Source organism: Stegastes partitus, unplaced genomic scaffold, assembly GCF_000690725.1.
Source record: "Stegastes partitus isolate 25-593 unplaced genomic scaffold, Stegastes_partitus-1.0.2 Scaffold1266, whole genome shotgun sequence".
In the NCBI taxonomy this organism is placed as follows: domain Eukaryota; kingdom Metazoa; phylum Chordata; class Actinopteri; family Pomacentridae; genus Stegastes; species Stegastes partitus.
Genome location: NW_007578997.1, coordinates 190,182 through 204,894, shown reverse-complemented (window position 1 = coordinate 204,894; position 14,713 = coordinate 190,182).

The window sequence follows — 14,713 nt, the reverse complement described above, 5'->3', positions numbered from 1 at the left end:
TGCTTGCTCAGATTGTTCCAGAGCATCACGAGCAGAGTCACCGTCAAACTGAATGTATGTGATCTCAAACAAATGGTTAAACTCTGACAAAGTGTCCTGTCTGAATTGCTGTTATTTAGTCTTTTGAGTCAGCAAAAATGCTAAATGCTGGCTTTCATGGACTTGGCTCCAGAATGTGAGGCTTTCTGTTTCTGTCTCTTCAAACATTATTACATCGGAAGTTTTGGTCTAATTTTTTTTTTTCTCACATTACATAATCTCATTCAGAAAGGTTTTAATCCCGTATTGCACTTTAGGAATCCCTGATGTAGCTTTATAGAAGTGACCACAAGGCCATGAAGGTTTTTCAAAATAATCCCACATTTGCACCTCAAAGGGTTGAAATGTTTTTCCTTTTGGGTGGAAGATGCCCTTGACTTTACTCCTCTTCTGTTACATAAATGACAGACATTCTTTAAATGTGTCAGTGGATATCTACTGTCATCACATTTTTGAGTAAAATTATGAATAAATATTATGTATTCAAGATTTTTTTTTCCTGAAAAACCTGAAAAAAAAAAAGACTTTGGGCCATTATTTTAAGAGTGTATCGATATGCAAAGTTTTGTTTTTCCTTCTTCTTCTGCTCTGATTATTACAGCCATGTGGCCTACAGCGCCATCTTCTGGCAACACTCCTCGGCTTAATTTATTCACTCCAGCGCAGTTTGAGGAGATGAAGCTGTACAACACATGTTCAGCAGCAAACAACTGACAGACTCCATCAGAAACAAGCAGGAGAGTTTAGTGGAGCATTTAGCAGCTAAAACGCCAGATATTTCCCTCAAGAAGCCAATGTAGCGACCAAAAACAGAGCTACAAGACGTGCATTCGTTAGATGGACGTGGTCTTATGGGGCTTTTAAGATATACAACAATAGTACATGGTGCAAAGTATATGTTATATATGTACAAATCCAGAAAAAGAAATAGTGAAATAGTCAGGGGAGACAAGCTTAATTCTCACTTTCTTTTTTCCATTTTTTTCCGTGACATTTCAAAGTTTGCTTCACATTTGCACGGCAGTTTTCTGAAAACACGCCTGCTGTGATCCATTAGCATTGTCAGGTTCACATGTCAAGCTGTCAACAAGCTTAAAAACCAGGGACCTCCCACCAGTCAGCTAGAACTGAGGACATTTTTGGATTGAGGTGAAACGTCTTCGAGAAAGTTAGTTCAGTTGCCTTTGGTGTTTTTGCTCTTTAGACCAAGACCTGGATCGTCCCAGACAGTAGATCTTAATATAGAACCCAGTACGTTCAGTTTCAGACAGAAATAGACAGAAACTAAAGCACATCACTTCAGAAACGACACAGAAGCTACTCCCTGTACATTCCCCTGCCTTTGTGATGTTGGTAAACCAATCAATAGGACAATGACTGCGACCCTGCACTCACTGTTGTTGACATAATGTCCTTTCTGAGGTCTGACAAACCCCCAGCTGTGCACAATTTGTCCTCCAGCTGCTCTGCTCCTGCGTACAGGTGTCAACATGTCCGACTGAAGCAACAAAAACACTTCAAATAATAAAAAAGAAAACAACAAGAAACATTGTCCATCCCACAATTTTGGGGCAAAATTGTCTATTTGCAGCATCAGAAGGACGGTTTCCTCACATTTCCTGCCACAGACTTGCGCTGCTCCGTGTTGTCTCTTGTGTGTCGGTGCTGAGGAGACGCCGTCGGATTGGCTGTGGAGGGTTTCGGGGGGTCGATGCACCGGTGATTCGGTAAACACATCCATCAAACTGTGGCCACCGAGAGCTAATCTGCCATCAGCACCAGTCACATTCTCACATCTCCGACTGAAAGTTTGCAACACAAACACTCGATGTGCTGCAATATGGATCTCTTTTGTCTTTAATGTGCTGGGGTCTTTTTTTGTGAAGGATTTCACCATCAATAAAGATGAACGTCTCCTCCAGCTGGCGTCTCTCGACTGAAATATTAAACGAAATAAATCCTCATCAATCCCGAAAGAAAATTCTTGTGTCAGACATTGCAGCAAAAATAAATGACACATCGGAAATGTGATGTCAATAAAGTATAAAGCCATAAGATAACTGAAATTACTTAAATAAATGAAGCTAGAATAAAACAGTTAAAAGTAATGCTGGCAATTATACTGAGGTAATAAGTAATATCACATATTATAATTAAAATAAAAATAAAAAGAATATATATATATGCATAGTTTAGATTTAAGTGTCCAATGTTTTAGCTTTAGCAATTAGCAGTTAGCAATAGCAATATCTCTAAACAAGATAACATTAGCTAGCCAATATGTTAGCCTAAATAAGATAACAGCTGTCCTTACATTAGCCTAAACAAGACAATATTAGCCCCATATTAGCTTAAGAATCATAATATTGGATTAAACAAGATATTATTAGCTCCTCTATTAGCCTAAGCAAGATAATATGAGCCTAAACAAGATACTATTAGCTCCTCCATTAGCTTAAGCTAGATAATATTAGCCTAAACAAGATAGTATTAGCCCCTATATTAGCCTAAGCAAGATAATATGAGCCTAACAAGTTATGTTTGCTATTTTGTTAGTCTAAATGTTGAAATATTTATATGTAAAGGCACTGCTAGCTTAGCATTGACACCATTTAATGTGCATTAATGCATTAGTTGTGCTGATCTGAAGAAAGTGAAAGAAAGATTCAAGCATCAGTCTCAGGCCCTGAAGGACTGAACACATGAAGGTCCTATAGAAGGAATGCAGCCGCTCACACACCACACTCTGATACCGGAAACATAGCGTGCTTCTGCTCTGATAAAGAAGTTTTACATAAATAACCGTCCTGGTCCATAGCGTACCTCTGCTTTGCTGAGGCTGTTTTGCACTGATAATCATAACATCCTCCCTTTAAGTCGTCAGCAGCAGCTAACAAAGGAAAAGTACTGACAGCCAGGAAATACCAGTAGGGAGGGTTTTCTTTATAGGACGTGGCTGCTGCCGACTAGATAAATCGATATGGACATATCTGTGCACCGGCTGGTCCATACGGGGCTCCGGGGTGCCGCCCCGCTGCTAATGACCAGGTAGAAAGCAGCTCTCAAACGCAGCATTACATTTGAATAAATTATAACAAAATAATAATACAATTAATAATGACGTTCATATTTTGCTATATTAACAATTAACAGATTTAAAATTAGCAATACAACTGAATCTGCTGCATTCGTCTATTCACACAGTGTTTAATTTAACATTATCCTAAATACTGAATGGAAAATTTACACTTCTCACTAAAATGAATATCTTCCTTTGCCTCCGAGGAGGAAATAAAGCTTATTAACTCGAAAGTACCGGACTTCCTCCATCATCTACAGTGATGATTGATACCCACCGTAACCTTTTCCCATAATTACAACATAAGAATCTCGTTAAGCGGTGAGACTGGAGAATTGGTAGTACTGGCTGTTTATCTCCATGAGCTGCAGTGGATGGAAACTACTATTAAACTGCTTTTTTTTCCCTGCTGATTTTCTGGAAATGTGGTTAAACTATAACAGTTACGTGGATGTAGGCACCTTGCAATACAATAAACCTGCAGTGCTGAAGTTTTGTAGAAGTTTTGTAAAAGTTTTGTAAAAGTTTTGTAAAAGTAATAAGGCCTCTCTGTGCAATATAGATAAAATCCACACAATATTATTACTTCTCCATCAGTATTTCAACTCATGAAAGAATCTGATGTCCACATTCAGTGAAGTTTGGAAACTCTAAACTAGTACTTGTGAATATTTTTGGTCTATTTTTTTCCCCTCTATATCCTTTGCTGCTCTTACTATGACTAGTCTTTTTCTGCACTGAGGGTCTAATTAATATTATTTGAATGTAATGGATGTTTAATTAAGTGTAAAAGTCCAGCTTTAATGTGACACGGGCTGCACTCGAGCCATTCTGGAGGCATGAATGTCTCTTTAAATATTAAAAGCCGTAGAGTAATTAGGATAAAAAGACATAAAAAAGAGTTTCCCTCGGTGGGTTTTCAGTTTTCTGAAACAGCTCCGGGGGTGAAACTCGACACGTTGGCAGGGATGGATCGACGAGGAAGCAGCTCACTCCTGAGGATCAACGCTGAGCTGTTGGGTTATAATTGATGTGATTATCATTATCAATCACACCTCACTGCCATGTTCCCATCTTTTATTCCCTTTCAACCTCAGCCCCAGCTGGACCTATAAAGGAGAGCCTCTGTCTGGGTTAATTCTTGAAATATTGAACCTCTCAACGACTATCTTGAAACAATGAGCTTCACATTTTTGAGGTTTCATGATTATATTTGCGGGTATACCGTCGTTTTCAACCACTGGAAGCAGATTATCCAGGTTGTGCTGAAAATATGTTTTGAGTAGCACCAGGTTGAACCTCCTTTACTTTCAGAACGGCCTTAATTCTTCAGGACATAGATTCATTGAGGTTCTGCTCATCCATGATGTGAATCTCCAGTTTCGTCACATCCCAAAAGTTCTACTGGATTGAGATCTGGTGGCTGCGGAGGGCATCGTAGTCCAGAGAACTCACTGTTTTGTTCAAGAGACCAGTTTGAGATGATTTGAGCTTTGTGATACAGAGCGTTGACCTGCTAGAGGTAGAAGATGGTCCACTGTGGTCATAAAGGGATGGACGCGATCAGCAACAATACTCTGGGAGGCTGTGGTGTTTAAACGATGCTCAGTTGGTACTAAAGGGCCCAAAGTGTGCCAAGAAAATATCCTCGACACCATTACACCATCAGTCTGAAGCACTGATACAAGGATGGATCCATGTGGTTTTATTGTTATTTACACCGTCTGAATGTCGAAATTGAGACTCATCCAACCAGACAATGTTTTTACAATCTTCTGTTGTCCAGTTTTGGTGAACTGTAGCCTCAGTTTCCTGCTCTTAGCTGACGGGATTGGAGTCTTCTGCTGCTGTACCTGCTTCACGGTCATTGTGCGTTCAGCGATGGTCTGCTTGGTTGTAACAGTGATGATTTGAGTCACTGTTGTCCGTCACCTCGAACCTGTCTGGCCATTTTCCTCTGACATCAACCAGACATTTTCATCCAGAGAAATGGATATTTTCTTTTTTTCGGTCATCTGTAAACCCTGGAGATGATTGTGTGTGAACATCCCAGTAGATCAGCAGTTCCTGAAACCACCTCTATTCTGTCAGATAGAATTGTTACTGTAGACGCCGTACCAACAACATCCACACATGTTGCTCACCAAATTTCAAGGACGTGGACAGAGGTATGCCTGTCCATTGGTAATTAAACTCAGTAGCATACAAGTCTAATCTCTGTTCGGGGCAGTCCCAGCCCAAGAAGATATCTGAAACCTCTGATATCTGATATCTGAAAACCAAGCTCAGTCAGACATGACATTACTCTCTGTCACTCTGAATCCAGCGTTGCAAAACTTTCCATGTGACCTGAATAAACTGTTCAGTCTGAGACCTGAACTTTTCTCCGACCTTTTCTTGAAGCTGTGTCCAACACAAGCAAAAGTCTATTAACCTCTTGTCAGAAAACAAGTCTCTCAAATTCCACCAACAAAAGACAGATTGACTTTTAAAAACGGGTAGAAAATATCGGAGGGGATCGATTGGAGGTGATGCTGGACCAGGGGGGGAAGATGGAGGCAATGATCCAGGGACTTACACATATGAATCTCAACATCCAGTGCTGCAGCGGGTTAGCAGAGGTGCAGTTTTCTCATTTTGTACAGCGGCTATGTCCTCAAGAATGTGTGCATTGCTGGTTGAACGCTGTAGACTTTCAGGCCAGAAAAACAAGTTTCTTTGCAAACACCGGAGCAACAATCTGCACATCAAATGAAAGCTGAAAAGTCTCTGCAGAGCTTCCAGGTACAGTCGACTTCATGAGTCTGGATTAGGGCTTTTAGAGAGTCATGTGAACGTTGCAGCTCAAAAGTTGCATAAACCAAGACAACCAACACTTATCAGGACACTGATGGAAAGATGTTCTACTTTTGAGTAATACTCATAGACTGTATAAAAGATGGACGTAGCAACCGGTCCTGAAAAATGAAGCCAACCCGGAAGTGTCAAAAATCTGCAATATCACTACGTCCACTAGTCCTGGCTCCAAAAAGCCCTGACTCCCATAGACTGGAATTGGAAAAGAAGTGATCACAGATCACAAAATACTGCATTCCTACAGCTCAGGATTTTTAAAAAAAATTAGTTTTCATGGTCAGATCCAGAGATCAGGTGGCCAATCTGAAAATAAATCAATACTGAATTTTTAAAAAATCGTCAACATTTTGCGGGGCAAGGGGCGTGGCTGGCTTGATTGACAGTCGGCAGCGACCATACAGATGAAGCGAGCAGAAGGCGATAAATGTGGGCGGGGCAGAGAGGGCCCGCCTCTCAATCCGTCTGACCAATCACTGCTCCTATGGCTCCGCCCCCCTCCGACGATTGTTGCGTCACTGGCTCCAAAAATCCAAGATGTCAACCAGGAAGTAGCAAAACCCTGGCTTCATTTTCTCAGTGCAGAAACCAACGGGTGACGTCCAGGCAGCTACGTCCATCTTTTATACAGTCTATGGTAATACTGCGACATCTGTGGGGTCTCAGCCTTAACATGCAGTATTTCATATAATCTTTGCAAGGTTTTCGTCTCCAATGTGTAAATTACTGAGGTAGAATCACACGGCAGTCTCGTTATTTACTATATTTACACTTGTTAGGCTGCTTCTCATAATCCTTTTCACTCCTGTTTCAAATGTGCCATAAATTTACAGATCTTTTTTATTTGTTTCACTTTGTTTTTGCCATTTGTTTAATTTGCATTTTTGAAAGGTGCTGAACAAAATAAATGATTTACTGTTGATATTATCTGACACTGAATCCGAGTCGGAACAACCTGAAACGTCACCTCTTCTCAGAACGAAGGAGAATTTCCTCTGCAGCTGATACCTCTGAGTTCATGTCACATACCTGGGCTTCATTAATAATATCTGAGGAGGCTGAGGCGGTGGAAGAATTCATAAAATCTTCTTATTAGGTGCTTTAAATTTGTAATATGTTCATAAGAAGAATGGTTGGCAAAGAAGTCTACTTCATTGTCCCCAAAGGAAATTTAGTCTGCAGTCCAACAAACCGTATCACACATGAACACGACATGCAATTTCCTCAACATGGATTTCAATTAAAAAGCGAATTTTGGTGGCTTTTTCCCATTAAAAGCCTGCTGTTCAGATGACTGTCAGGTCTTTGGGAGGTGAGAATACCAAGACTATGATGCAAACATGAAAGTTTGGGAATCCTGTGGCGTTTTCCTCAAAAGGAAACTTATTATCTGAGACCTGCAGAGCTTCAAACGAGACTAAAGCAGCTCAGATACGCTGCCAAGAACAGATTGTGACTTAAAAAAGAAAGAAAGAAAGAAAGAAAGAAGATAGGTGTTTTTTTTTACTTTTTTTTTTAAAGTGTTTGCAGTTCTGGGTTCCACAGGGAGGTTGTTCTACGGTTCAAGGCCATAAAAACCACAAAGTCGTCGGCTTTCGTGTGACAGACGTCCAAACAGGAAAGCAGCGGAAGACCTGAGAGTTCTTGCTGGAACACAAAATGAAAGGCAGCTGCTGGTTTTGGTGGTTCAGATCCTAAATAAAAGCCTTAATACCTGCATTCAGAAACGTATAAAAGCATCTAATCGTTATAAGCAAAAATGGATTTTATGGTGTTTTTGCAGAAACATAACCGCTGCATTCATTTGTATGTTGCATTTAACTGCTGTTGATGTTAACTTAACTACTTTATATACTCCTGGGTAGTTTAATCTATGGTCATCCATAATATTCTACAATATCCTCATGTGTTTTTGGCAGCATCAGTCTCTGAAAAGTCAGTTTTTCATGAGCTCAGAAAAACGCTTTGTGATATTTGTGCATTTTTTCCCGTTTCATCCATCCATCATCTATACACCGCTTAATCCTCACTGGGGGGCTGGAGTCTATCCCAGCTGACTCAGGATGAAGGCAGGTTCACCTGGACAGGTCACCAGTCTATCACAGGGCTACACTTAGAGACAGACAACCAAGCACACTCACATTCACACCTACAGACAATTTACAATCACCAATTAACCTCAGCATGTTTCTGGACTGTGTGGGAGGAAGCCGGAGAACCCGGAGAGAACCCACGCTGCACGGGGAGAACATGGAGACTCCACACAGAAAGATCCCGGGTGTCCTCATGAACCAGCGAACCAGTGACCTTCTTGCAGCGAGGCGACGGTGCTAACCACTGAACCACTTTGCATCCCTACTACTCCAAGTGGGTTATTTAATATCTGCTTGAACAAATATTAAAATGTGATTTAAATCTATAAGAACACTTATTGCAAATCTTCAAAAAGTCAAGAAATTCAAGGCTTCAGTGATGCTTTAACTTGCATTTTTTTCATAGTACTTCTTTTCTATATTTTTGGATACTGCTGTGGCATGTAAATTTCCCCCAATGGAGGATCAATACAAAATATTCTATTCTATTCTATTCTATTCTATTCTATTCTATTCTATTCTATTCTATTCTATTCATATTCTGAATGTTTGCAACAAACTAAAGAAGCGAGTGTTTTCTAACTTTGCCAAACAAGCAGTTAACCCTGTAGAAGGAGGAGGTCTCTGTCTGCAGGGGGACAGGGACTGCTTTCATCTACCATACAGGCCCAAATACACCTTTTACATTTGTGAGTGACAAGCAAGACTCAAAAACTTTTGTGCACATACTTATTATCGTTCATATTTCCAGTTTTTGCTGTCTAATTTTTTCTTCATCTTCAATTCCAGTCTGTAATTCATGAAAATCCTGAAAAAATCCGAGTGCGCTTTTTGTTTTTGTCACTTTAAATTGTTGATACATTCATGTCAACACACAGTTTATGCCAGAAATTGAAAGCTTAGGTTGTTCTAACAAAAAGGGGCAAAAGCAGTCATGGTTTCTGACTCTTTACTGCCAAATAACTAGAAACTGAAAAAAGTAATAATAAATAAAAATTTGCTAAATTATAATTTAGTGAAATAAGACGTTGCTTTTGAATTGTGGTTGAAAAGAATAATAATAATAAAAAAAAAACATTCCCAGACAAATTAGAGGCCTTTGCTGATGAGCAGTGAAATCCAAACACCTGTCAACAGGAGCAGAAGTCTGACTGAGAGTTACAGAAAACACCTGATGGCAGTGATTGGCTCAAAGGGTTGTTCAACTAAATATTAGTTTTTCAAATATTTCTGTTGAGCCACAATTCAAAAGCAATGTCATGATTTTCATTTTTTAAAAATTTATTATCACTTTTGTCAGTTTCAACTTATTCCAGTGACTGAAGCTGATTCTTTCCTTCTTTAATGGGAGTGTTTTGAATGTTGTGTTTTGAAGAGAGAGAGAGAGTGGTGGTTTTGTTTTACTTCCTGTCTCCTTTGTGATTCCCTTGATTGGTTCCACCTGTTCCTTAAGTCACGTCCTCTGTTTCTCACCTGTCTTCCTTCTGCCAAACCGTCCACCGTCCCTGGTTAGTAATCCATGTCGCTGTCGCTTCTTTCTGATGTAGTTTGTAAACCTCAGACTTCTGTTATCTGCTTGTGTTTGTACCAGCTTCAGCTAACGACTGCTTTCCTGTTGCTTCGGGTAGTTTGCTGAACCACATGACATTAGCGAGGCTTCACGGACGAAGGACTTTACAATAAATGATAAACACAGATAGAGTCAGAGTGCAGTGACACCAGCACTGCTGATAATCCTCATTCCTTGAGACTTTACTTCCAGGTGTTCATGCTTTTAATTTGTATTTTTTTGCGTCTTCAGCCAGTCAACCTGAATCTGCTTCTTGCTCTGCTGCCAGCTGCTGCACATCCACCTCCTCCAGACGTCATCAGGACATTCAAGTATGACTCTTACTGTTATTATTATTATTATTATTCCTACTGTCGGTATTATTTCTGATCAGTTGATTCTAGTTTTAACCGCCTCACACGAAGATCTGCGCCAGAGAAGGTTGACTGAACAGATGAGTCTTTGGTGTCGACCTCTCAAACTCTGTCTGATAAATTAGTTTAATTACTGTTTGAGTCTCACTTTCAGTTAATTTATTCCTAAATGACTAAACTTCCCTGCAGCTGCGTTCAGACAAAATCTGATCGGAAGGATGCATTCAAGTCTAATGCAGCATATAATGCACGTGGTGTCATAGTCTGTGTAATGTCCAGGTGTTTGTGCACTTTGGGCTCCATAATCCATATTTGTTTTGCTTTTATAGTATAAAGTTATAAAATATATATCTGGAGGTCTGTGCAGAAAACAACAACATAAAAAAATTTAATAAATCTGTCCAGATGCCGAGAAAAGCAAGTACAAATATCAGAAATGTCCCAGATTATTTGAATAACACTATTTAGAAAGACACTTATTTAAGACACTTTTTTTTTTCAAAGTTATTGTAGTTGTGTGAATGGCGACGTCATGTCAGACCAGAACATCTTAAGTGCTGCTTGATTTAAGTTTTGTACATCTGATGATCCTTTAACTGGTTGTAAAACGTCACTGCCAGTTTACAGATTTTTCCTGATTTATTAAATTCTAGATAATAAAGTATATAAAATTGGCATCCACATCAAAATTCTGCATTTTTCACAGATTGTAATTTAGCCTTTTGTTAACTGACCACAAAAATACACCATTTTTGTGGATTTAAATCAACAAAAATATCATTACTGTACAGATATTTGCCATTTTTTAAAAATTAAAATAACATCTGTATACAGGAGGGAACACTTTTATTTTTTTTAAATGATTATTTTATGGATATGCAGTCAAATTGCAAAAACAAAACAAACAAATAGTATTATTTGTACATTGACGAGAGTGATTTGAGGGATTTTTGTACTGGAGTGCATCTGCATTAAAAAAAACTAAATTAAAAAGCTGAAAGTAGTTGATTGTCCAAGCGTGAATACACTTTTGGCTTCACAATCAACATTTTTTATGATTGAAATGACTTCATAGTACAATGTTTTTAATCTAAATCTGGAGGTCTGTACAAAAAAAACCCATTAAAACCCCGTCCAGATGCTCAAAACAAACATATAATAACGTGCCAGCAGATGAAGCCTGACACTGAACACAGACTGAAGGAGCACCGTGATGCTTTGTTTGATTGGCATCCCGCGGGACGGTTCCCGCCTCCAGACGCCCTCAGATCAAAGTGCTGTTAGATGCAGGACTGAAGCAGGGCGTCGTTCTGCACATGACAGGAAGAGAAGCCTAATTGGCTTGAATCACAGAGCTGCCGTACACTCAGTCTCATGTTGGTTCAAATCCTGCAACCGCTGCTGCAGTTAGCTGCAAATTTGAAACTTCTGCTTTTACAAGAATCTGCATATTTTATACGATAAGAAAATAATTCAGTGCAGAAAAGATGACATTCAGTAAATCTTGTTGTCTGTGTAGCGTCATCCATGGTCGGGGTTTTAGTAGAAGGTAAATGAAATAGTGTTTTTGGTTTTTGAAGACGTTTCTCCTTCAACCAAGAGGCTTTGCTCATCGACTGGTGGGGACTCCCAGGTCTTTATTCTCAGCCCTAAATCACCTGGATCAAGACTCACCTGCATCAAAGTGTTAAACCGCCCGGTGAAGGCTCTCCGGACTGTGTTGTAGGTACCTGATAGATGGCGCTGTCGCTCTCCTCCCCCGTGTAGAGATGAACACGTTGTTTGGTCTCCATTCTGTGAAGCTGTGTGCGCTCATTGCTCGGCCTGTGTTTTATCCTCAGGATGAAGTTCAACACATCCAGGCTTGCTTTGTGTGAGTCGGCTCAACAAAAACTAAACCCCCGTCGGAGACGACAGGAGTCATGAAGGCGGCTGTCAGCTTTCTTTGTTAAATCAGGGTTTTCTGCTTCAGGCTCGTTCACATAGACGGAGACGTTTTGTCTTCTTCTGCACAGTATGAACCGATCACCTACTTCAGTCAACAGGTTGTTTTAATGGAGAACAGGTTCAGAATACTTTGTCAGTCATATAAATTACATCAAGGACGCACTGCAGAACAAAATGACGATGCCAGGTCAGCGATAAAAACACACACAGTTAAAATACCTGAGATCAATGAGGAATATAAAAATTTAGGACGGTAAAAAACAGGAAAAGGCAGGAACGCTGGTAGAAAACTGTTAAACGTGTGTTAATATATTTATTATACTGATCGATGCAGCCGCACATTAGAGCTGTTAAACTTCATATAATCAAACATAAAATTATATCAAAGTGCATTCAGGTCTGACTCTGTCCCATGATGCAGGATGTTCATTACATTTCTGGCCAAAACAAGGTGAAATTAATGTGACTGATAATAATAAACACCAGCAGAATAATCAGTGTTCTGTCAGTTGCAGCACCAGCAGAGTGAACGGACCAAACGTAAAAACACATTTATGTGATTTCTGCATCACCAGCTGAATCCGTGTAGGTTTCCATGGCGACGTGATGCATCCAGCGTGTGATGCTGTAACCACACGTCTTCACTCTGTGGTTTTAGTAATGTACAGATCAATAAGTTTGCAGCTGAGAATCGTCATGATTTGGTTTAAGGTCTGTACGGCCGATTTAAGTTCGAAACTCTGAACAGAACCTGCATCAGTTACCATGGCGATGTAGCAGGTTAAAAGAGAGCCGCCTTCATGATGCTGAAAGCTCAACACACCTGCTGACAGACTAATCTGACTTCATAGTACAGAACTCTTTTTTTCTTCTGCTGAGACGCTCCAGTACAAAATGACAGTTTTTTTTTATAAAACATCCTGCAGTCAGACTAGAAAGTACTACAATGACGTCTGTGTGTGTTCATGGTGTATGATCACAGAGATTTGGATTCCAAAAATGATCCCACTTGAGTTAAATGCACGAGCCAAACAGGTTTACTAGCCTCCATGTTGTCTGGTCCTCTAAGACTGAACATTGGGGCGGCGTCCCGAAAATAAAATCCACTTTTCTGGGCGCTGTGGAGGTTTTATGGACATGAAGAAAATAAATCACAGGAGAATTAGAACCAGTCTTTGGAGGTGTCCTGTGTGTGGTTTCACAGATGTCTCTATCACTGTGGTGGTCAGTGGGGAACATACCGTTTTCAGGCCAAAGCTACGAGGGACAACTGGGGACAAAGCTGGCAGTGAAATAGATCCAGTTCTGTTAATACGTGACTCTGCTGCCATAAAGCGCTTTACTGCAGAGCAACACCTTCCAGAGACGGTGAAAGTCATCGTTCTGTTTCTAAATACTTAGAACCAGTCACTCCCTGCACCAGTCGTGTGTCTCGCTGATGTCTTTTAATAGTTTTTGGACGTTAATGGCGCTTAATGACTGAGATATATCAGTGTCTGGATACATTCAGGATAAATTCCTCGTTCGTTTTGGTCTTTTAATGTAATTCGACCGTTAAATTAATCTCAGGACTCTTTCCTTCTGTTAACGTGCAACTGATCAGACTGATGTTAACGTCACATCCACAGCACTTGTTTTTTGTCTTTCCCACTTTGTCTCAGCTGTTGTGTTGTTTGATTGTCAGAGGATTGCAGATGAATTTAAGTCCAGTAATCTGTCTTGAGACCAGTCCAGAACCTTCATTCCAGCCTGATGGAACCATTTCTTCACCACTTTGATGTGTGTTTGGGCTCATTGTCTGGTTGGAACATCCAACAAGACCAACCTTCTGCTGATGGTTTGAGGTTTTCCTGAACAACGTGGAGGTGATACTCCTTCTTCATTGTTCCATTGACTTTGTGTAAAACTCCACTGGCAGCAGAACAGAACCAGAGCATGATGCTGCCACCTCCATGCTTGATGGTAGGTTTGGTGTTCTTGGGGTTAAAGGCCTCACCTTCTCTGCTTCATTATGGCCAAATAGCTCAATTTTTGCTTCATCTGGCAAGGAACTTTCCTCCAGAAGGCCTTCAATGCTGTTTCTAAAGGAAGAACTTCCTCCTTTATGGCAGCTTCTCAGCCCATGTTGATGTCAAACCAGTGTTCCAGCAGCTTCTGGTCCATCCAGAGCTGCTTTCTGCTGATTCCTGGTTGACTCTTGACCATCCTGACCAGTCGTCTCTGAGCAGCAGCTGATCGTTTGTGTTTTCTTCCTGATTGTGGCAGTAACACAACTGCACCATTAACTTTATACTTACAACATCGCCCCCTGGAGTAGAAGCATGAATAAATAGGAAACCCTCAAATGCTCTGCATCAGTAAACATACAGTTTGTGCATCTGAAGAACCTGGTAATGATCCCTCAGTGGAGGATGTAGCAGGAACGTGTCTGCAAACACTCTTGAAGCTGATAAAAACCCTTTATTTTTTACATCAGTTTTTGTTCTCTTCCTGTTTTTATCTCCTGATGTCCTCCACATGCTCTATTGGTTTTGATTGTATCTTCAGTTTAGAGCTAATCCCACATATCATACTTGTTCTCTCGTGCTTTAATCTTATCTACATCTCAATCTGCTGCTGCTGCTGCCCAAAAAAAAAGACCTGCTATTCTCTTCACATGCATCACATCACACGACTCTCTCTAAAACTACATTTATACGCCCAAAAAGAAATCTGATTCATGTGATGTTGGTCGTTATGCAAAAAAAAGATGTACGAGTTAATTGGATTTCACTGCAGC